The sequence below is a fragment of the Python bivittatus genome, unplaced genomic scaffold, assembly GCF_059951505.1.
Source record: "Python bivittatus isolate LINGU-HERP-01145 unplaced genomic scaffold, Pbiv_v1 ctg000220_np1212, whole genome shotgun sequence".
In the NCBI taxonomy this organism is placed as follows: domain Eukaryota; kingdom Metazoa; phylum Chordata; class Lepidosauria; order Squamata; family Pythonidae; genus Python; species Python bivittatus.
Genome location: NW_028277048.1, coordinates 26,398,679 through 26,423,498, shown reverse-complemented (window position 1 = coordinate 26,423,498; position 24,820 = coordinate 26,398,679).

The window sequence follows — 24,820 nt, the reverse complement described above, 5'->3', positions numbered from 1 at the left end:
GAATTCTGCCTGGGGCTCAGCACCCATCCTAGGCCAAGTCCTGAGTGAACAGCCAGGTTTCACAGACTTCTGGAGCACAGAGAAACTGGAGAGCTAGTCCCAACCCACCTCACAGGGACAGGAATATTGGATATGTTTGCTGCCTTGAGGTGACTACACACACATACATGGGATACTCAGGGTGAATGCTATTCCAGAGGGCAGGCACAGTGACAGAGAAGGCGCAATTTAATTAAAGGGACCTGGAGTACATCTACTGTGCCTGATTGTACAGGATGGGCAGAAACTGTTGGAGATAGACAGTCCTTCCAATAGCCAGATCTTATGCCATGAAGGACTTTATAGGTAGTAACTCACAGAGCAGTGGGGTCACATGGACATAATGAGACCTGCACACAGCAGTGCCTATGCTGCATTCTGGACCAGTTGCAGCTTCTGAGTGTTCTTCAAGGTAGTCCCACCTAGAGCATATTGGAAGGAAGGAAGGAAGGAAGGAAGGAAGGAAGGAAGGAAGGAAGGAAGGAAGGAAGGAAGGAAGGAAGGAAGGAAGGAGGGAGGGAGGGAGGGAGGGAGGGAGGGAGGGAGGGAAGGAAGGAAGGAAGGAAGGAAGGAAGGAAGGAAGGAAGGAAGGAAGGAAGGAAGGAAGGAAGGAAGGAAGGAAGGATCTCCTGGTCTAGGAATGGACACAGTGGTGAACAAGTTGAATCTGTACAAAGGCCTTCTTGACTGCAGCTGCTACTTGCTCTTTGAGTAGGAGCTGTGAGTCTAAGAGAACCTGGATTGGCCATCAATCTTGAATGGGGAACCATGACCCTATCTGTTTAGCCATGGGACAGACTGTCTTAGGAGATGGTAGACTTCCCATCACTGAGGGATTTGGACAGAGGCTAGAGACCCATCTGTCAAGAATACACTGGGCAGGAAGCTGGGCAGGAAGATGACCTCCAAGGTCCCTTCCAACCTTCCCATTCTAGGATTCTAGGAAATATGCTTCCAAATGGAATATTCACAAAGGCCACAATATATTGACAGGGGCCAGATTCGCATATTGCACAAAGCCATAAAAATAATGATGTTTTATTGAATAAATTACAGTATGTGGATTCATATACAGGCATACTTCATTTTATTGTGCTTTGCAGATACTGCTTTTTTTTTTTTTTACAGATGGAAGGTTTGTGGCAACCCTGCATCAAACAGGTCTATCTGATGATGATTAGCATTTTTAGCAATAAAGTATTTTTTTAAATTAAGGTATGTACATTGCTTTTTTTTTAGACATAATGCTATTGCACACTTAACAGACTACAGTATAGTGTAAACATAACTTTTATGTTTTTTACACTAGGAAACCAAAAAAATTGTGTGACTTGCTTTATTGCAATATTTGCTTTATTGTGGTGGTCTGGAACCAAACCTGCAATATCTCTGAGGTATGCCGGTATAACATGAAATCATGAACCAAACGAATTGTTTTATGGCTTAATGTGATGTGTGAACCAGCCAGTGAACAGAAACCATTCATTTATGTGAGATAAGGGATTACTATCATCATGTGGCCTACAACTATCTACCCCTAGTGACCTCAGGTTACATATCAGGTATATAAATTGTTTTGGGGCCCATAGCCATATACAATTTTTATATGGAATGCCAGGGTCTCTGAAAAAGTGAATATAACCCAGCCAAAAAACTATTTTACTGAACTTAATCAAAATTACATTGATTATTCCCCATCTAATATCACCTTGAGGCTACACTGAAAATTGCAAATTTTAGAGGGATTCTGGGTGGCACCCCCAAGTTGTGAGGTGATGTTGGCTCTCCTGAAGCCACATATTACATCCCTAGCTCTATGGGGAGGGTTCTTAACTAGCTGAGTTGTAGACTGCAACTTTTTTATTTTGGCTCATGAATTTAATGGGAGCCACTAAGAACTGAGTAGCCTCTCTCTATGAAGGGGTAATTCCCTCCTCTCCTACTTTATCCTGGATTTTCTTTCTTGAACTTCCACTGGAATGTGGTGGAACCCTACAGATGGGCATAGATTTTCTTTTAGCATAGCTGTAATCGTAGTTTCACCACAAAATAACCTCTTCATCAGTAAGAAAAGGACTAGTCAGAGAAGGAAATTGTGCATGAATAAGACTTGGCAGTGGAGGAAGAATAGTCCCAGGGATGCAACAAAATATCAGAGGCAGATCTAACTGTTCCTGACAGTTGTGACTGATTAAATGCTTAACTCCCATATTCTTCTAATCTCATTCACAATGGATACGAAAAGGATGTCACAAGCCTGCCAACAATTAACAATGGGGGAAGAGGAATGCCGTCTCCAGCTGTCTCCAGTGAAACAGTCTCTAAAACTATCCCTAGCAGGCAATTTTGGTGAATTACCAGCATCTCAGCAGTTCATACAAATGACATAGCTGACAACAGCAGAAAAATGCCTTAAAAGTCATACATTTTTAAAGTCATGCTTCCCTCATGGGGATGGATGCAAGTCTTAGCAGCAAAAATCTGTGCCTTACTATTTTTTAAATGAGGTTACACAAGTGCAATTCCAAGAAAGGAATCTGGTATAGGTAAGGAAATGACTGTAGATATTCAGTACTTGATATAAATGTTTGTATCTTGGCATTGCAGAAAATGTCCATGGAAAAGTATCCTGTGTTGATTCATTTTGCTTATGAATTGTTTACTTCCAAGAATTCATGTAAGGGGATTTCAAGATTAATCAGCAGAAAGGAGAATGCAGAGCCATTCCCCTTAGATGAGTGAAACTGTTACACATATTCCAAATGTTTTAATGGCAAGCAGGAGAGATCTATTCTGATCTACCAAAACTGGACTGCCATACTCAGAATGGATTTTATAATCCACTGCAGATAACACAGAAAGGATCCCTGTGTACCACCACAAAAAACAAAAAAGTAATCTGCTTCAAACTATCAACCACATTTCCATCCCATTAGAACTCCCATTAGAGTCCTCCAAGCAAAAAGGAAAGCTTATTAGACCTCAAAAATGCCCCAAACTGCATTATCCACCTTACATATATGCCCTTAATGTACCAGAATGAAGTGAATATTCAGTCCATATTGTCCATCACAAGGGGACACAGTGGCGCAGTGGCTTAATGACGCTGAAAGTGGTTGGCCAGAAATGGTCAACGCTTCAGCGGTTCGAGCCCAGCTCCGCGCAGCAGAGCGAGCTCCTGCTTCCTCCCCAGCGCCTGCAACCCAGCAGCTCAAAAACTTACGTGAGTAGATAAATGGGGACTCTCACCCTCATGGGAGGAAAAATGCTGGTGGCACCTTGCAAAGGAGACAGGAGCAGTTGCCGGTAGCGCAGAAGCTGCGCACACCTGAAAAAGGTGCAAAGCAATGGAAACCCCGCCTCTTGCGCTCACCAGCTGGGCTCTGCTCTAGGAGGGAGGCACTGGCAAACCACTTCCGAAACACCTTGCCTTGAAAACTGCAGGGACTCGTCCAGGCGGTCGCCGCAGAATTGGTAACGACTGAGTGCGGATTAAAAAAAAAAAAATTGTCCATCACAATGTGTGATTTCATCCCAGATTCTGCTGATGGCACAAACTCTGTTCCAGCCCTAGATTTCCCTCCACAAGGCAACATTTTGTTCCTTGGCCTGAATGAAAAGCAGTAAGCAATGCTATTTGGGATCAATCAAAATCAAACTTTTTTATTATTATTATTTGAGGAAGTTCTGACAGCTTTTTGCTATGCAACTGCTAGGAAGAAATCTTGAAAAACTCCTGGTGATTCAGCAGAAAGAGTAGTCTCAGGGGAATTTAAGAGTCATGAGCAGTGTGCAGAAAGGTAGCCTATTTTTAAAAAATGTATATACATCCCCAACCTTTAAGGATCAGTAATCACAGTGGGCAGCAATTTTGTAAAGCTCTGGTAGCAAATATACACAATCATCAATGATGGAGGATAATCCAGAATCCTGTAACTAGGATGCCTGAGGAATGGGTTTGATCCAATGTTCAAAGGGAAGTCACCTGATTTTTAACTTGTTGATGAATGTTAGAACACTGCAGTTCTTCCATAATTTTAGAGCAGTGAATTTAAGTGCAAGTCTAAGAATCTGCTCTTTCAGGTAAATGTTACGAAGCAGTCATTGGGCGACAAAACTATCAATAATTTCTCCTCCCTTCCAAGATTATCGAACAGGAAAAAAGACAGCTATACCTATGGGCCCGTGTGGGTAGACATTTCCCCCCAATTTATTAAAGAAACTTAAGCGCCAATTGATGCTTGTCATTCTTTTCACCTTTTTGCCAACATAGAATAATTGCTACTATTAAAGTTATTAAATCAGAACATTATTTTCCTGACAGACTTAGCTTCTCCAGTAATATAAAACAAATTTTGAATTTAATTCAGTTCCATAAAGTAAAAATGCCAGATATATCCACCCTGGCTTAAAATACTTCAGTCCTGTTGCTAAATGTTTAAACACACACACACACACGCACAGAGAGAGAGAGAGAGAGAGTGACACCTGACCACCCATATTTCATAATAATTAAGTACTATTTGCTTCTGACCAAGAAATAGGATGCCACTGGGCTTTTTCCCACTTTCCATCTCACCCACCTTGACTAGTACCAAACAAGTTTTTGTCTATTATTATGCACAGCACAAAGTAAATTAATGAACACCATGTCATGTGTTATTAATATTGCTGGGGAACTGGCAACCCTGGTGTCCTGGCCAGGTTCCAGCTTTGGTAATTACATTTTGTAACTAGATTTCCCTGTGCATTTAGAGGCAGGACCTTTAGCTCCAAGGAAACTTAAAAAGATCAAAACGTAGTACCACTTACCTGCAAAAGAAGTGCTCTGTATCACTGGGCACAAATGATTTCCAGTTCAAAAAAAGTGAGATTTATACACTTGTCCAATTATACCTGTAAATCTTACACCATGTGACTTCCAAACTCCTAATAATATCCATGAGAAACCCTATGAAACCTGATGATCACATCTCGATGTAGCTGAAAGATTTATATATTCCTTCTGCTTTCCCCATCCTCTATTGTTTCCTCCACATTAAACTATTGATTGTAATTCTGATCCTGTTCTCTTAAAACCCTAAAAACCATGGAGGCAAAACCTCAACACATCTGTCAGGTACTTGATTGGGGGAAATGGGTGTAAGTGTTTGCTTATGTTCTAAAAATGCTGGGTTAGGGTTAGGGTTAGGAAATCAGAAATTTTTTTTAGGGTTAGGGTTAGGGTTAGGGTAGGGTAAGGGCAAGTGTCTCAAAAGGATGCTAAAGTAAACTCTGTTTTCTGCATTTCCTGTCTGGTGCCACTTAATTTATATCCTGCCTTTCTTGCCTGATGAAACTTAAGTATTATATATATAGCATGGCTATCTCTGGTAATCTCCCATCCATATTTTATTAAAACTAACTGTATTACCTACCTTTGGTGCTTTCCCTACCCCATGTGCCTTTAAAGTAACTATCCCCAAGGAAGATTCCTGTTGGCATATTAGCTGGGATTGGTGGAAGTTGCAGAGCAAAATATCTGGAGGGTTCCAAGTAGGGAAAGTTCCCTTTTAATCAGTAGTTTTCAAACTTGGCAACTTTAAGATGCATGGACTTCAACTCCCAGAATTCTCCAGCCAGCACTGGAGTTGAAGTCCACACATCTTAAAGTTGCCAAGTTTGAAAAACACTGCTTTAAATGATCCAGTCATTTGAAATATACAATGGTAAACAGGAGTTTAAAAGAATCACAAGAACCTCTTAAAGTAGAGTCCTTGGGGTTCTCTGAGCTTAGTTGTTTTGTTACAGATGTTTCATTACCCGACTAGGTAGCATCTTCAGTGCCATTGGAAGATGTTACCTAGTCAGGTAATGAAACGCCTGCAAGAAAACAACCAAGCTCAGAGAACCCCAAGGACTCTACAGTTCAACCCTGAGCTACACATATTCTCTTCTATTGGTACCTCCTAAAGTTTTGTGTACCTATATGTATTCTTCTATGGGGCCTGAAGATTTATAATAACTTATTACTTTTATCTACAACTTATTACTTTTATCTACAGCAGCTAAATATGTAAAACATTGGAAAATATGGGAATTAATTGTGCTTTAAAAATCAACTAATATTGTAAGAAATCAAGAGAATTTGGGAAATGCTACCTTGATACAAAATAGGAATTATTTTTAATTTTTGAAATTATAAACATGGGGGCCAGATTTGATTTTTTTTTTGTCACAGTTATGACTGAGTTTCTTATCCTTATTTTTTTTTCTATCTACATTTATTACACCTTTATTCTTTTCAGAATGAAGCACCATAGATATATGAGCAGTCAGAGGGCTCCCTATTGGATGTGGAAGCTTTTCAAAGTTTTGCACAGGGAAAATTGGAACTGATGCGATACACATGCCCACTTAAATTATTTCAAACACAACATCACCCTGTAAATAATATCCATGACTGCAAAAACTACCAAGGGAATGTCATTCTATAGAGTATTGCACATCTCTTTATTTGAACATGGGATATAGAGAACATGTGGACTCTGGAGAATTGGATGTGATACAATCTTGCTCTTTGCTGGGCAAAGATAAGAAATTCATCTGGGACACATAGAATTCATTTGCAGAAGCAAAGCCACAGATCCATTTTTGACAATGGCAGAAGCTGGACTGAAGGGTATGTTGGACTTGCATCTGACAAATCCTGTGGCTTGCACCATCAATGAAAGTACAACCACCTCTATTTTAAGAATGATCAAGACCCCTAGAGAATTGAGCTATCTGTCAAACAGCACACAATGTGTTCAATCTTGCAGGAATGGACAAGCAAGGGAGGAAATATTTTGAAGAGAATCAAAGTTACTGTACTAACAGGGTGGTGGACCTCAGAGGCAACTAAGTGGACCCATCTTGCCCAAGTTTAGAAGTGCCATGAACTGACACTCTATATGTGGAAGAAGCTAAGCAGAAGCCTGAACAGGTGCTACAGTGAACTGCACTATTCTCTGTCAGGAAGAAAACTGCTTGGAGAACTTATTTCATTGGGGCAACAGTTGTGATATTAAATGCTCAGGAAGGTGATTTTATGCATAAATAGAATATCTAGCAGGACAGTCCAAAATGGGTGGTGGGAAGGACTATAGCAGGAGATCAAAGAATCAAATTCCTTTATTCCTTTATTTCGGTCAATGACCAGCCTTAAAAAGAAAACAGACAAAAACGAAAGCAGTAAGAGAATAGCAGGTGTTCATCTATCACTTCTAGAATCCGACCATTTATAGTAATTGTATATTAATACAGTCCTTCATACAGGAACAGCTAACCGCTAATAGAAATACCACAAATCTTCTTTATGTCCAGAGCGTTTTCTATGGATGTATAAGGGTTCTCCATAGTATGACCCCAAGTTTGAGAGTGTATTGCTAGCAGAATGACCTGCTCTTAAACCCTCCCTCTGGATATTGGGATTCTGCTCTTAAAATGCACTGTTGAAGATTATCCTGGCTATGTGATCAGGCCTAGGGCTCCCAAGGGACTGGGGAGATTTTATAATGGCTCCCTTATTAATTTTATCCCCTCCTATTTTGTGTGTTTTTACAGTTTTTTTTATGTGTAATTGTTTTTATGTATTTATTTTTTTAATTGTTGTACGCCTTGTGTGAGATGGGCGGCTATATAAATATGATAGATAGATATGTATTGTAGATAGATAGATATAGATAAAACATATATACCGTCTCAAGTCCTTTTTCATTTTCTCATATCTGAACTTGAACCCCATCGTTTATTTATGGGTAACCTTTCAACATGTTATGTGATAGGGCAATGGAGGACAAGGTCTAGGCACCTCCCCAAGGAATTGGAAGGCTCTCACAACCATTTGATTTGAACTCCCCCATAGACACCACTGGTGTCTACTTACCCACAAAAAGACAAGGAGATGATGTAGCAATAGAGATTAATATGGGAGGTTAGAGAATTTGGTGGAAAAGAGCTTCACTTCAACGGTTTGCCTTCCAGTAATTGGTTAAGTTCCCACTCCTGCTTATGAGCAGTGGGCAACCATTTTATCAGAGTAACCATCATATCTCCAAATTCTGACTGGATTGAGGCAGTGAAGACATGTCATAAATGCATCAATAAAAGTTAGAGAAGTTCACCAGGCCCTAAAGGCTGCTGAATAGGAAAAGAGAACAATGGAAATCATGAAAAGATCATCTGGGTGCATTATTAGACCAGCTCTTCTATCCTAAACTCTAGGCCTGTTTAAGCCCTTTAGGCCCTGGGAGAAGGAAACGGTGGACAGAGATCACAAGGCATCACTTGCGAGGCCAGTTTCAATCAGCCTGACAGAATACAGTAGTGTTCCATTTATTTCTAATGTCTGTTGCTTGGCAGTTTCAAATTGTAATTGCTTGGCATGTCTGGACAAAAAGCAGTGTACAAATCCACTAAATATAAAAACGGGCCAAAAAGGAATGTCCAGGCTTTCATAACTGAGGATGTAAAATCAGTATCTCTGGTTTTCTATTTCAATAAAGAAGGGGAGAAAAGTTACAGGTTAATAACAATAGCAGTTTCTATGTTCATCATGTCACATCAAGTTGCCATGGATACAAGAGTAAAGAGTAAAACCAGTAAGAGATCGGTCATAGTATTTTGGATTTTTTAATTGTTTCCTTTACAAGGGATGCTCTTATGACAATGAGTTGGCCTTCAAAATTTGATGGATGAAAACAGAAATCCTGGCTTCTATGAAAGACCTCATATCAAAGCGATCAGCAGACCATGTATATCCATTCTTTCTACCAGGATTATGGTTTAATATTGCAGTCTTAAAACATTGCAGGGGGTGGGGGGGAGGTTGTATCAGATGTCACTCCCAAAAGGCAGATGCATTTAGAATGTTAACATCAAAGGCAAATCAGAGCAGGCACTGAAATAAGACAGGCTAGGCTACACATTTATTATTCTTTTATATCTCACCTTTCCTCAAGTTAATGCCCAAGTTATTTTCACAATAATTCTGTGAACTAAATTAGGCACAGAGATGGTAACTAGACCAATGTCAGCCTGTGTATCTGAGCTTGGTAGGGCTCAATTTTTGTCCAATACTAGCTTGAGGTAGGCAGCATAAACATCTAAAAAACTTGGGGAAGGGAGGAAGAAACCCAACACTCCTTCCCAAACAGGAAAACATCTTGTTTTTATTGTAGAAATGTCATTATATCCACACTGAATCAACAAAAAATAACTAGAAAAAAGAAATCAGCTTCTGATTCCAAATGTTTCTGTCAAGGGCTGTAGTAGAAGGCTAAGGGAGGTAAGTGATAGAATGTGTATTATGTTGTCATGATGCAAACATGGCACAAATTTCATCTTGTTTGAGTTGGGGTTTTTTTGCCAATCGGGGTAGCAACGGATGCCTGTGTTACAACAATAGTAGTTACGCCTTGTTCATGATACATTGATTAAGAAATTTAAAAAGAAGTAAGTTCTGCATAGGGTGCATTTTTAAAGGACAGGCTTCCAAATATATATGTCAATTAATGCACATTTTTATCCTAAGTTGCTGAGTGTATAAATGGATCCTGTTGAAGGACCAGGAAGTGATACCAAAAGGCCCTTTAAGCAATGAAACACTTCCATTTTCATTTCAAAATATTGCACAGATGGGTCATGAGCTGACATATTTTTAGCAATAGCCTGCAGGGATCTCTCTAACAGGTATTAGAAACATCATGTGCACGTGGGATGGTTGAAACAAAAGCTCAGGGAACTGTAGAGTATGAACAAGTTTGGAGAAATAGATTTTGCATACTATTACTTTTGTTGACAAACAGACATACAAAGATCCAGAAAGGAGGTGACAATAATTAATAACTAATGGAGACAGATGGCCCTTGTTGCATTAGACAAAGACCAACCCCACAAAGTAGAGCAAGGCAGCAACATTGCACAATGCAACAGCCCATTCATGGGACTCAGTCCTTGAATAACCAAAAGAATGCAAGGCAGGGAGAACCTTTGGCAACCCCAGACCTTGCCAGGTTCACACTGGAAAAAGGAAGGAAAGTTGGAGAGGAGAAAAATACCATCATCTTCAGGCTGCTTATGATTTCTTCTTTCTGAGATGGAACACGTGAATCCAAATTCCGCCCAGGACCCTCCTACATGCTTTTGTTGCAGCAGTAAGGGCAGAACAGTAGGAGTGACCATTTCAGCAAGCAGGAAGCTCCTGAAGAGCACTTCCCACTTGAATGCACTGCCAAGGACCACAGCACTGCCCTCCAAGGGTATGATCCTAAATACATTTTCTAGAACATAAATCCTGTTGAAGTGACAGGTAATCCTTGTTCAGTGACTGCCTCATTTAGTGACCGTTTGCAGTTACGATGGTGATGAATAAGTAACTGTATGACCAATCCTCATGTTTATGACCTTCACAGGTCTGTAAAGCAAAGGAAAGCTGAAGTAAGTTCATAAGCACAATCGTGGTTTCACTTAGCAACTGCTTTGCTGAACAATTGAGTTGCCGGTCCCAATTGTGTTGCTAAATGAGGACTACCTTATAAGGTTTTAATTTCTGAATAAATCTGCTTAAGAAGATTGAAATGTAAATCAGGAGGTTGTGAGCTGATTCAGAAAGCAAAACCATTTCTGCACCCTGGGTTTCATGTATGGTTTGGCATCAGAGAAGGCAGCAACTGTGTTCCCATTTTCCCTGGAGTATGCCCCGCTAAACTCAACATAACTTACCCCTGAGTAAACATGCATAGGAATGCACTGCAGTAACTCTATTATATTCTGAGCTGGCCTTTGAAATTTAGGATTGTTAAAGCTACCTTACCGTGCTCAAGCAGTGTACCATATTGTATTCCACTTAAGCTAAAAGAGGATATACACTGCAGCATAATCCTTTATATCTCTTCCAAGACTTGCTGGATTCAGTGGCACTTACTCAGTGTACAGCTACAAGGCACATTCTTAGGAAAATTGGATTGCCAATTTTCAGCAATCACTGAAATTAAGCCATGCAATTAGAGGCAGCTGTGGAGACTGCAAAAAAAAAAAGAAAGGACCGTGGTGTCTCTTTGTGGCCTGGGGTTGCCCACCCCTGCTGTAAAGCATGTCCTAGCCAGTATTATTCCTAAGTAGGTTTAAATTCACTCGAGTCTTTTCTTATAATAACTTCCCTTACAAAGAGTTAGCTTGTGAGAAGACTGTGTTCTATTACAGCCGTCAAACTCAATTTGGCTAAAGTTGTCTAAATCTCATTTTTGGATGCGCACTTCATATTTTCCAGCAAAGAAAATGGCACTTTAATTTTGTGAATCTATTTCTGAAATGTGCAAAGAAGAGGGGCCCATTCCCTTGATGCTTACAGTACATAGCGAAGTGTCTGTTCCAATGCAGATACGGTGGTCCGCAATGAATTGCTGCCCTTTAGAATGTGACCCGCATGCTTGAAAAGAGTTCAGAGTTCAGAGTATTGCATTATTTCTCCAACAGAGATAGAACCCCCCTGGTTTGCTTTTTCTCTCCTACTGCAAGATCTGAGCTCTTAAGAGCCTCCTCTTAGTTCCTCTTGCTGTAGCTCTTTTGATATATGCAATGGCATATGTATTTATAGATCCAGGTTTTATGGCTGCCCACCTCACGATATGCAGTGTACAATAGCCTTAAACTCTCCCCCTCCACAACCTGCAAGAGAGTGGAGACCTCAAGCTGGGGGAAATGAGTTCTTCAGGCCTGAACAAGATGCAAACACAAACAAGCACTCTTACCACGTTTTCAGATTTGCAAAGAGGCAAGTGTGCTACGTTTTGTTTATCTGCACTAGCTAACGTCACAAGCTGGGAACTTTTTCACCAACTGCACCCTGTGAGCTTCAGGAGTTCGGAAGCCATTTCCAAAGAAAGTCACATCACCAAATAGACACAATAACCCCAATGGCTTTTGTCTGTTCAGGGGATGCATTAATAGCACAACCACAGCCATCCGCGTGTGTCTGATGTCATAATACAAGTACATGATTGCATCATTTGTCTAAAGATGCCATGGCACGTGTGTCATCATTTTAACATCATCATGAATTATTACAGATTCCTATATGCCCACCAGTTCCACAACAAATGCCTTATATAGTAAACAACAAATGCCTTATATAGTAAACTTATATAGTAAATTTTACAGATCCCCATTCAGAGCATTCAGATGTAATGGATGAAATATGACTTCATCCCCGGATAACAGTAACATCCATTATTTGGTGATTCAGTCTGGATAATGTAGGCAAATTGGTGTAATTTACATTAAAAAGTAGTTTTGTTTTGTTTTGTTTTGTTTTGTTTTGTTTTGTTTGGTAAATGATACAATTCACATAATCTGCATAAATTTGCTGAATTTGCATCATTACAAATTTACATAAATTTGGACATTCACGTTTAAAGGACATCCCTTCCCCTCAAGCTGTCCGCTAAATCAAGGTTTTATTATAATGGCAGCCCTATAAGGTAGACCAGATCAAGAAACCTATGCCAGATAGATGTAACATTACTTTTATTGCAACGGCTAAATCATAACAGAATCTTGCAAGTCCAAATGTGCTCCCCCATCACTTTATCTTTGTGTGAATTGGAGAGGGCCTGTCTGAGATGTTTTCTCAAATTAGTTTCTTGAAAGAGATTCAAGTCTTCTTGTATGATTGTTGCCTTGGTAGCGGCTCTTCCTTCAGTCCTTCAAAGCCATTCCCTATGTCCTCTACATATAATTCCAAATGACTGAAGTATAAATAAAGTGCAAACAAAGTACAACCCAAACTTACACATTATGGCATCAGCTAGTAACAGTTTCTTCTTTTAGGTCTTAACAATAGAGTGATGCCAATATAATTCTATTATTATCATCATACAGGTTTTTTTTCTTTAATGTGAGCAGGAATCATTCAGGAAATGAATTTTAAATTGGGACAGGATTTGAAGGAACAATATCCCCAATGGGGTTTTTGTTTGGCTTTTTGTTTTTCTTGTAATCAAGACATTTCTCAGTCAAAATCACATGGAGGGGGAAGGGTGTCTTAGAAATGTTTCACTTCCCTCTCCTTCCCTCTGAAATAATTGGCCAATCAACATTGTCTTAATTCTGAGACTCTTTTAGGGCTGATTTGAACTCTTGAACCATGGTACATTAATACTAAAAGGAACTGGCTGTATCAAACAACAGATCAAGCTAAAATATCACTGAGTTTTCAGCTCAATATGCTGTACACATCTAGACAATTGACTCGGTTTAATTAACTATGACTTAGTTAATCCTGTGAAGCTATTGGATCTAGGCTGTAAAAATCCAGATGACTGTGAGATGGTCCAAAGAGTTAGAGTGCCCTGTATCTCGATGCTGCCATCTCATGGTCAACTGGAGGTTTGCAGCCCAGATCTAATGAGCTGGTGCATTGTGCCAATATAATCACAATTATGTATGCAATGGGTCTGTCCACAAAATCAACCCAGGTACAGCTCATATTGTTCCTAGTGTCATGGAACTTATAGTTTATTGGCCAGCACTCTTCAGAAAGTAGAAAAGAGGTTGGGAGCTCATAATCAGAGTGAGTGAAAGTCAGAGGCAAAAAGAATCAGGCAAGTTTTGTGAGGAAGTGTGTGAATTTTGTGGATCTGATTAGGTGTGACTAAGCATGGTTGTTCAGCTAACTGGGTGAAGCTGCGTGGGGCATCTCCTTACCTACTACATAAGCAGGGCTTAGAGCTGTGGCCAACTCTCTGATCAAGTGGTCAGCTATTTGGGTGAAATTATTTCCTCACCCAACCAGTCAGTCCCACCTGACATTGCTTGTGAAAGAGGAGAGGCAGTTGGGAGCTTGCAACCAGAGCAAATGAACAGGACAAATAGGAATAAGGGAGGTTAGTGAGTTTAGCAGGGGAGGAGAGTGAGGAGAGGAGGGCACTGACAACCAAACTCCAAAGATTAAGAATCTACATGAAAGTTGTTAAAGAACTCAAATGTGACCTCCTAGCAAAAATAGGCAACTTGTCATTCAAGTCATACACAGTGCGAGAAGTCTGGAAGATACACAGTGTGGCACTAGTTCTTAAAAGGGGGCTGGGAAGATCCAGGAAATTATAGGCCAGACAGCTGAACATCTATTCCAAAAATTGGTAAAAATAATAATCAAAGAAAAAAAAATCTAGATAAAATACATAGTGGAACATGCCTTGAATGAAAATCAGTATGGATTCAGCAAAAAGAAATCCAGTCTCTCCAACCATTTAAGAGTTTTCTGAGAGTGTTAACAACCATGTGGATGGAAGTGACCCTCTCAACATTGTCGATCTGCATTTTCAAGAAACCTTTGACAGCGTTCTTTTTCAAAGGGTCTTGAATAACACCACGTTATAAGAAGACCTTTCCTTTTATGGACTGCTAACAGATTAAAAAATGGAAAGCAAAGAGGAAGAATGAATGAACAATTTTCTCAAATTAAGAGACATAAACATGATGGCTATATTTCTTTTTTCTGCTTGCAAGCACATCAGAAGTTTCTGGCTGCCCATAGCGATACTCAAAAAGCTGGATTAAGCTGTTCTTATATTCCTATGTTCTTCACAATTAAGGTAATCTCTGTTACCCAAACTGATACAGAAAGTGCTACTTTACTATACGTTCTCCATACTAGTTTTGCCTATTGATTTTCAGACGCTTTAAGTAAAATGGAGGGAGCTCTAGTGCAGTGGCTTCCATGCTACTGGGGTAACAGGAAATTTGTCAGTATTCGTCTCTGTCCCTTGCTGTGACTACATCAACCCAGATTATTTTGGCTCCTCTGTTATTAAAACCTCTGCAGTAGGAAACCAAAAGATGCCATTTTGGTAACTTAAGTAAGAGCTTGGGCTCTTGGCTAAAGCCTGCCTATCTCTTTTTTTATCATTCTTGAATCTGTATTCCAAGGATGGGAAATCTGCGTTCAGCCTGATGTTCTTGGACTATAACTACTAGCATCATTCTCCATTGGTCAAACTGGCTGGTGTTGTTGAGTGTGTTATATAAACATCATCTGAAGCTCCTCAGTTCTCCATCCTTGCTATGATCTAAGACCTAATATAAAAAGAATGAATACCTTAAGATCCAACAATTAATTTCAGAAGGGGGGGGGAGTGTTACCTTGTAAGCTGTCCAGAATTGCTGTTATGCTTGGCATTTTTTGCAGATGCTACAGTTTTGTAAGATGTCCATAGCTAGCCAAAACCTTGTACCTTTTGATGTAAATATTTTGGCAGAAGTATTATTTGCTGCATGATAATCCTCTGGGATTCTTTCCCTAGTTGTCCTATTGTTGGATGCATTTCTCTGCTCTAGAATCAGGGTGCCATTCAAGGTGCTAGTTAGCATCTATAAAGCCCTACATGGCATAGAGCCTGTTGAGAGACTGCCTATTTCTGATGGTTACTCCCTGTCCTGCATGATCAGGCAGAGTGGGTGCATTCTGGATCCCCTCACTTAAACAATCCCATCGGGTGGGACAAAGGAAGCCTTATGGAATTGGGTGGACTTCTAAATCCAGTAAGAGTTGGTCTGGAGTCAGGCAGCACCAAAATCTAAATAAATATTTTTTAAAATATCTTCTTATCTAAAGATGGCTTAATCCTCCCCAGAACTCCTGCCCTCTCCTTGCAGCCAACAGATTTTCACCACTCTTCATTGGCCCAGTATTGGTGTTTGTGTACTGTCCTTTGCTGCTGTGAATGTTCCAGCATAACATGCAATATCTTAACAGCAGATGAAGAAAGAAGTCTTGACTGTTCCTATTTTTTTAATAAACAAAATGGATATCCAAGTCCCACTGTCCCCCATCTTCCATGTATATTATTTCAGCACCTGGGTTGACTGCACATGAATATTCCACATGGACATCTGATTAGCACATGGACAATCCATTTAAATACCTGGATTGACTGTACACCCCACTGGGCAGATACCCCATGACTCCTGCACATGGACATCTCACATGGCTATCTGATCAGTAAAAGTTGGCATGATAACATCAAGCTGTTCCCTGAGAAATGTTTCCATTTAACTGAAGAAAGGGCTGGAAGGAACCAGAATGGATGAAGTAATCTTTAAGATTCTAGCTGTTAATCAAGCAAGTTATGGGTTCTATTGACAGGAAAAGAATGAATGTTGTTAATCTGTAGAAAGGCAGGGGAGTATTTACTTGAGCATTGCAAGTCGGTTAAGTTGCGACGCAAATGCTCTTCAACCAACCAATACATTTCAGTTCATTGATCATTTATTGGCAGTACAAAATTTCCACATTTTTCAAGGGCAGAGATGTTTGCCTATAGCCTGAGGGTTGGGGTGATCCAGAAAGCAAATTCACCATACCTTTTAAGCTTGTTTGGTTTGAGTCTTGCTTCTTGCTTCCCAGGAGGAAATTGGACCTCATTAAGTACCCATGCTTCCCCAAATTCCTTATGTGCTGCTTAATATGCAGTAAAGTCCTGTGTAGATTGCTCCATTAAATTGTACAAATTCCCAGTTCCCAGGACTCTTATGAGAGTACAAACTCAGCTGCCATAAGCCCAGGATCATCTGCCCGAACGCCTCTGGCCTGCTCTTTGACACACCTGGTTAAGTGGAGTCAATCCTTCTGAGCAAATCCTCTGGAAGCAGGTGCTACTTCTCTCAAGCTAAACTGCTCTCTAACAATACAGCTTCCCATAAATTCAAAAGAGAGCTTTCTTTTCAAAATGGTATTGCTTTACTGAAAATTTTTAAATCTTATTTTTCTTTGGGAAACAATCCTATTCAGCTCTCCATTTGCAACTACTGTGCTGCTAAAGCCTTTTCTGATGCTTTGGGAAGCTTCAGATATTTTCAGCTTTAACTTAAGAAAATTCACCGTGATGACATTTGAGAAGTCTTTGCCTAGACCTTGATAAGTAGCATCAGTAACTGGAAGCATTAAATTAGAACATTTGCATGATTTAAAATCTTCAGCAATATGTACTGTATATCTTCCTTTTTTCCATTTAGTCTTTTTTTAAAAAAATGTTGCTATTTAATCTATAGAAAAAAGAAAACAGCCAAGTATATTAAGATATAATACAGGAAAGAAAAAAAACCACAGGATGAACTAGAAATAACTGGCACAAAACAAAAAGAAGAACAAAAAGAAGAACAAAATTAAAATTGTTAATGCATATTAGAATAATTGAATATAGAACAGAATTAAATATTCACAGTTTAAGTCAGGTTATATCAGAGTCATCCCACTGAAGAGGAACAGTCTTCATGCACACTGCCCGTGCATGATTTCCTTTCCATGACACCAACTTTGCTATATTTTAATTTGATCTTCCAGTAGGGGTGTCCATGGGGATGGGCCAACCAGGTCAAAATGGTGACCATGACTGGACAATCAAAACCCTGTCCCTTTTTGACGTGTATCACACACATGTAAAAAGGGGTGAAGCTTTGATCACGTAGACATACCCACCATTTTGATGTAATTGACCCCCTCATGGGTGTTTCTGTCCTTAATTTTTTATGTCTCAGATTTTCCCCTTGTGCAGATAGATAGATAGACAGACACACACACACACACATACATATATACATACATACACTGATTCCAAAACTAATTTTGATTCTTAATTCAGAAAGTTTTCCAGTGAAATAAATGATTTTTGGCTATGGTCTTCTGCTTCTTGCCTGTCTTTTGTACAAGATTCCATAGTAATAGAGGACCAGGAAACAAGAACTAGGATGTTTGACCCAACAAAGCTGTTGGTAGAAGTGCAGAAGTGTGGATTTTTCTCTCACCACTCCAGAAAACATCATGTAGCCCTATATCATTCAGTATAGCAACACTGAATACAGTGATCCATATTTCTGTGAACTTCCATTGCATTGTTATCCCTTTAATTCACAGATGAGGCAGCCAAAGCAAGTACTTTAAAACACTCTCCAGAAAGTGGCTGCCTATATCTAGCACATTGTTCTAACAAATGCCTCTGTCCATTGTCCAAGACACATTATGAATCTCAATGCATAGAGAAAAGACATCTCAGTCTTGGTTGTTCTTCATCACTTTGGGCTTTCAGATGGATTCACTCCCAGAATTAACTTGAAAATGGGTTCCTCCATCAGCTGTAGAAGGTAGTGTAGTAGCCAAAGAGCCAAAGAAATGCATGAATTTATCTCTCTGTAATCACTGTGCAGATTCCATTTTTTAAAAAAATCCCAAGGACACAAAAATACAGAAAGTGGTGTGCTTTGAAATGAAAATTTAAAGGGGGAGGGGGTAACCCTTGGCTTTTTAGTGTTGTGCCAGGTGGCACCTCCAAAAGGAGTTAGAGTCAAAACAAAGAAATGAGTGAGAGCAGAATGAAAAAGAATATTCTTAATTACAATTTATTAAATTAAACACTAAATGGATATGATTAATCCCCATGTACTTTCTAATTTTTCCTTCCTGTCACATTAAGAATTATGATATGGAAGCCACTTTTACAAGGTTTTGTGGGGTTGGCAGCTGAAGCTTTATGGGGCTGCCTGCAGTCTTTGGCCTCAGATTCTCTATGGTTGTAGGACACTTCTCACTGCTCTTGATCATTGGCCAGGCTGATTAGGTTTACGGGAATCTGTGCTGGCTTGAACTCTGGAACTGGGTTAGTCTCCAAAACAAGAAAAGCAGCAAGGCCATTATGCTAATGCCAAAGAAATGATCGAGTCAGTGTAAAACATTTAGGGGAATATACACAGCTAATGTTGGGGACAGAGCTCTTGGCTGGAAAGTTCTGCTTTAGAAGGAAATATTCTGTGGAAGTCCACTTCTTCCAGACGTACTAGATGCCTCTAAGCACCTGCTCACAATCCAGCTTATTGGTTATTGGTTAACTTAATGTCAGAAGAAAGGACATAGTATATCAATAGAAAACAGTCTGCTGACAAACTGCAGACTTCTTTTCCACGGCTTCTTCCAGTCCAAAGTTTCACGCTCCTTTGAATCCTGGCAATATATTGCAATGGTCTACAACCCTGAAAAAGTTACAAACTTCCAATGCTTATGGCAGGTACTTTTCATGGTCTAATAAACAACTCTGAAGTAATCATTTATTCCATCTGTCTCACCATCTTTCTCTAATCAAAGGGGTAGAAAGTTGTTCATCTGTTGTGGCCTACGTTCGCTCAGGATATCATGTCCTGGCATTGCAGACTATTAATGGAAGGGCTACATGAGTAGCCATCCCCTTTTCTCTCTTTCTGCCATTGTCTTTTTTCAGCCTCTTCTTTCTCTCTGATATCAACTTTTCTGTTTCACCTCCTCCTTTCTTCCTCGTTCTCTGCCATCCCTTCTTTCTTCTGCAGCGGCAGGGTCAAAATGCCCTAGTTAAACCCCTGAATTGTCCCTGGCATTTGAAATGAGGTCAGGTGCTGCCTGAAGTTTGACCAAGGGTTCTGAGGTATCCTGGGACTTGAAACTGTGATGTTCTCCATCACCACCTTGTGGAATGGTTCAGATTTGTAGGGTTGTGAGAGGCCTAAGATCATACAGTGAACGTGTCTCCCTGAGACAGAATTTGAATCCAGGGCCTAATATGGGGACCCTGACTACTACACCAGGCAGACAGCATACTTGAAAAATAAACAGTATATTCATTCCCCTATACATTTGTATGCATTTTTGCACACCTAAGAAGGATCTAGAATTCAGCCATCTATGCTTTTTGTGGTATTGGTGTTCCCTGCTAAGACATTCTTGAACTATATTTTGAGAAGAATATGCTGAAAACAACATTTAAAATTATGAGCTTTATATGAAGGATTTAAAAAGCCATTTTAAAGGATCAATAAGAGTCTTCCAACAACAGGTAGGCAAAAGGATATTTAGGCAATGAATTTCCCAAGTGACGAATTTGTCTCAAGGTCTGACCTATTTCCTTTTCATTGATTTCCACATCTTCTCCATTTGCGAATATGGTAGAAAGACAAAAAAAGTCCTGGATGCAGCATTTCCCAGGAATAGGCACTTAGCTTTTAAACTGATGAAAGGTAACCTTGTATTCTGCATTTAAAAATCTCCATGTTCTGAATTACTAATGAAAAGAAATGCTTTTGCATTGTGTTAAAATGTGCTGATATTTCCATTTGAGTAATGATGCGCACATTCAGCATCCATACATCCAGTTGATAAGATACATATGTGCTGATAGGAAGGCCATTTCACCCATTATATAGGCGTAAAGTGGGTGTAGCGGAATTTTCCTTTAGCACTTTCTTTAATGGTAATATTTTCAGGCAGTCTATAATCGTGTTCTGTATTTTGACATCAGTGCAATTTTGTAATCCCAACATTTCCTCCCTCTTTTCCTAGAATGCATTATTTGGGGCATTTTTAAGTAAATCATTGGATTTGTTCTCCCATGATTTGGGAATCCAATTTTTATATCTTGCAGAATCCATCAGTCCCTTTTCCTGCATGTTGTGAGGCTGGGCATAACATACAGTTTTGATGATATAAGGTAGGGTGAGCAAACAGGGCACCATCTCCAAGCAATCCCCCCACTATCATGCTGCTACAGCCGATGGGAATAGTATAAACTTTGATCAAGCAAACCTGGATTGATATGCTGTGTTAACTTTACCTGTCTACTCGGTTCATCTGTACTATTTGGTCTATGCACATGTGAACACAATGTGGGGACCAGCTATTATGCATTGTTTCATTCACATGTTAGCTTTTGTCACTGTAGTGTTACTCTTCTTCCAACATATAGTTCATTTTCTTTTCTTCAGCTCTTTTAATTATCCCACTGATGATACCATATTGAAGATGGCAGTCATACTGAAAGCAGTTATGAAACAGTGAAGCAACTGTGGAGGGGTTTGTGGGGAAGAGGCATTCATTTCATATCTGCAGCCTTAGGAAGTATGGCTCAAACCTGTTACCAGTGAGAGCTAGGTCAAAGCCTGTTGACAACACCTGATGAATGAGTCCTTATGTGAAAATAACTGGAGGCTACTTCACATTCTTTCCTTGAGACTAATCAGCTTCAGTTAGAGATGCAAAAAAAAAAAAAAAATCCAGCACTTTTTTTTTTTTGGAAGATATGACAAGATCCATCCATCAAGATGTGCATATGTGGTAGTAATGCACTGAGTCTAATAAGGTCCATTTTTGTCATGGGCTCCAAAATTTGATCCAGAGATTTATTTGGAAAAGATGTGTACAGAGAAGTATATACGGAAAAGCTACATACTGTATAAAAATGATCTATTATGGTGAAGTATGAATGAAAAGCCAGATATTATAGAAATTGTCATGCACCAAACATAGTTTGGGGTAATTGGAGGAAATAGTCCATGTTAGGAGAAATTGCATCAGCACTGTAATGGAAAAAAATTATCTATCCACAAGCCACCTACCAAATGCAGAGGTTACAGAAAAAAATTGTGTAAAAGAACAGAAATTGATTTTTTTTTCAATATAACAGATTGAATAATAAAGGAACACATGTGATAGCAATATGGAACAGATTTAGACAGATCTATACATTCCTAGTTCCAGTTTCAGCTTCCATTATGACTCCTACCTTTCCAGGTTGAGCATTGCTGCTATAGCTCGCACCTTGGAAATGGCCCAGGCACGGGGAAGTTTCTTGGATCATGAGTTTCTTGTGTCTCCACGCCAAGATGTCCCAGGTTTTGCTACTGCTTATAACATTCATTCCAGAATGTGAGAAGCAGCTACAACCAAGTCTTTAGCAACCTAAATAATCCAGATATCCAGCCCCTGGATCTTTAATTCAGACTGTTAAAATTACTAACAAGTAAGGCAAAGGCAAAGATTTCTTGAAATTGAACTCAGTTCCTGGTGACTGTATGTAGTTTTCTTGGCAATAGGATAAATGGCTTGTCATTATCATCTTCTAGGATTTTTTTTCAATTTCCCATTCTCCTCCACTGCCCTGGGATCCCTTTGCAAGTAATAACCAGACCTAACCTTGCTTAGTTCCTAACCCAGATAAAGTTCTGGCACTGATGACATTCAAATCCTTTCTTCTCAAAGATGAAGCAGCTGCAAAAGCAATTTAGGTTACATTTTGGTGGATGGAGAACACTTTACTTGTGCTGATACATTTGTCATTGCAGCTATAGACTACTGAAAGCTTTGTATAACTTTCAATATAGTCATTTGCTCAGAGATCTATAGTCTTAGCTACATCTAATCTTCAAATTGTGCATTTATTTTTCCTGTATTGTTCCATCGATCTTCTTGCCAGCTATACAGCACATTCAGAGAAAAAGGAAGATAACTGAAGGATTAGTTATTGGAAGTATTGGAATACTGAAGCTATTCTGTTATTGTTCTCTGTCCCTCCATCTACCCAGGGTTGAAGTAATCTTGCTTTAAATTTCTGTATTAAGAATGTCAACAACACATCTGCAAACATTTAGCAACTGTGACATTCAAAGATTTTTGCAGGGCACAGCATGGATCATGGCAAAAAAAAAAAAAAAAAGCACCATTCTTTTTGACATTTAATGAAAAGACTGCATTTAATTATGAATTCCTTTATTAGTCAGCTCATCAGCACTTCAACAAACTATTTTCAGTTGGCTTCTGCTTTTTAACATTCTGATTCTTGTAATCCTTCAGATTCGGTATCTGTGCCTTTTGTACTTCACTTCTGCTATACGGTAGATGCGATGCGAAAGAGAAAATGAAGCTTTCGGTGTTGCAATAAGATCAGCTTAGAAATGAGACATCAATACCAAGTTGTAAGCCAGAGCATTTTATTCACCATTTGCCACAGCATGACAACAGTCAGTATGGCTAAAAAAGAGAATTGCACTGAGACCCAGTGTAGCATAGCAATTCGAATGTTGGAGCTGGACTGAGGTGACTCAGGACCAAGTCCCCACTTGACTGTGGAACACAGGATGATGTTCTCGCAGCCATCATTCCACACAAGGTTGTCATTACTGGCATAAAAGAATGGGTGGAATACAGAAGGGATTCCCATTTATCTTGCCTTGAGCTGTCAGGGGGAAAAAAGACTTAATTATGGTACTTATTTAGAAAACATACAAGGGGACAAAATAAAACATGGAGTAGGAGCAGTGATAACATCCTCTAACATCATCCCTTCCTAATTACTGCTGACACATTTTTGGCAGCCTGGCTCAGCGTACATGAAATTTCAGAGTTGGCAACCACCAATAGGCAAAAAAGCAAGAGTCATCCGTCCCAGCTTGCTGGCATAGTAAACATTGGGATTCTTTAGAAGTGGGTGACTTTCTTCTCCCAGAAAATTGCCCTCTCTTTAGATCAGACTGCCTCCAGGCTCCAACATAACCCTCCTTGCTGCTCTTCTCAAATCTCTGCATACTTAGCAAAGGAGAACTCGGGGTCTCCTAGAGTCACAACATGTGCCCTGACCCAGTTCAGATGAAGGGGTTCAGATGAAGGTTAAACCATGGGTTCATCTTATATGAATGAACTTTGTTTTCCTTAACTTCCTTCTCCTCATGGTGTCAGGATTTTTTGCTACCATGTTCAGTAATCCTCCCAAATGGTAAATGTTTGGATGTAACAGTCAAACACTAAACTATACTTAGTTGCAATTACCATTTGCTGAAACAAACTGATTTCAAAAAATACAGGGCAAAGTTGCCTGGTTCCCATAAGCAATAGTTACAATTAATTGGTCCAGATACAGAATAGGTATGGGTGAATCTGTCAATTCTGATTGATTTTTCTCAGCTTTTCATTTTTGTGACTATGTCACTGTTTCTTAGTTTCTCAGGTACAAACAGTTATGTCAAAACTTGAGTTGTTTTTTTTAAGTCTACACTAAAATTTGTATCCAATAAGCATTTTTGTTCTAATTTGAAGCATTTTTCTATATTCTTTTCAGGAGTAGTTACACTTTTGTTCAGTTTTCAGTGTCTGTGTATATGTGTGTGCGTGTATGCATACATTTATATTACTTCTAAATAAAGTAATAAATTCCTATTACTTCTAAAATCTGGTCATGGACTGGTTATGAACTTAAACAATTGATCCACTTGGCTGTAATAGGAGGTTGTAGTTAAAGAGACTGTATGAGTTTGCATTTATTGATAAACATTTGAGGGGAAAAGAAAGGGAGAAGTCCAGTATAAGCCATGATAACAGAACGATGCCATTAACCAAATAATAGAAATGTTGCATCTGTTTCAAGATGTGACTGATACCAATTACATATTTTATCCCATTTGTATGATGAGATCATGATGGGTGTGAAGTCACTTGTCCACTTATGGATACCTATAGTAAAGACAAAAGGCTTTTTTTCTATCAAAATATGATGCATTAAATTAACATTGACATATCTCATGCTGTATTTTGCATTTGAAAAGGTTACAAAACTGTCCACAGAATTCTTCCAAAAAATATTGCTGGTTGGGAAGTTGACAAAACAATAATTGAGAGAAGCAGCTGATAGCGACAGAAACAACTAAGCAGTCAGACCAACATGTTTTGCAGTTAGAGAAACATTTGATCTCTAAACTAAATTTACTCCATTCACATCGAAATGTAAAGCTGGCCTTTTTTAAATGAATGACTTATGAAGGAGATTCTATTGGAGAGGTATAAAAAAATGATGCCTTTGAAATGCAAGTTGCAATGAGGCAATAGTAGTGGCCTTCAGCCTATGAAAAGAGATTCTTAACCTTGAAATTAATTAGCTAGATGGGAAGGATGCTATATCACATTTGATTATAAATGTGT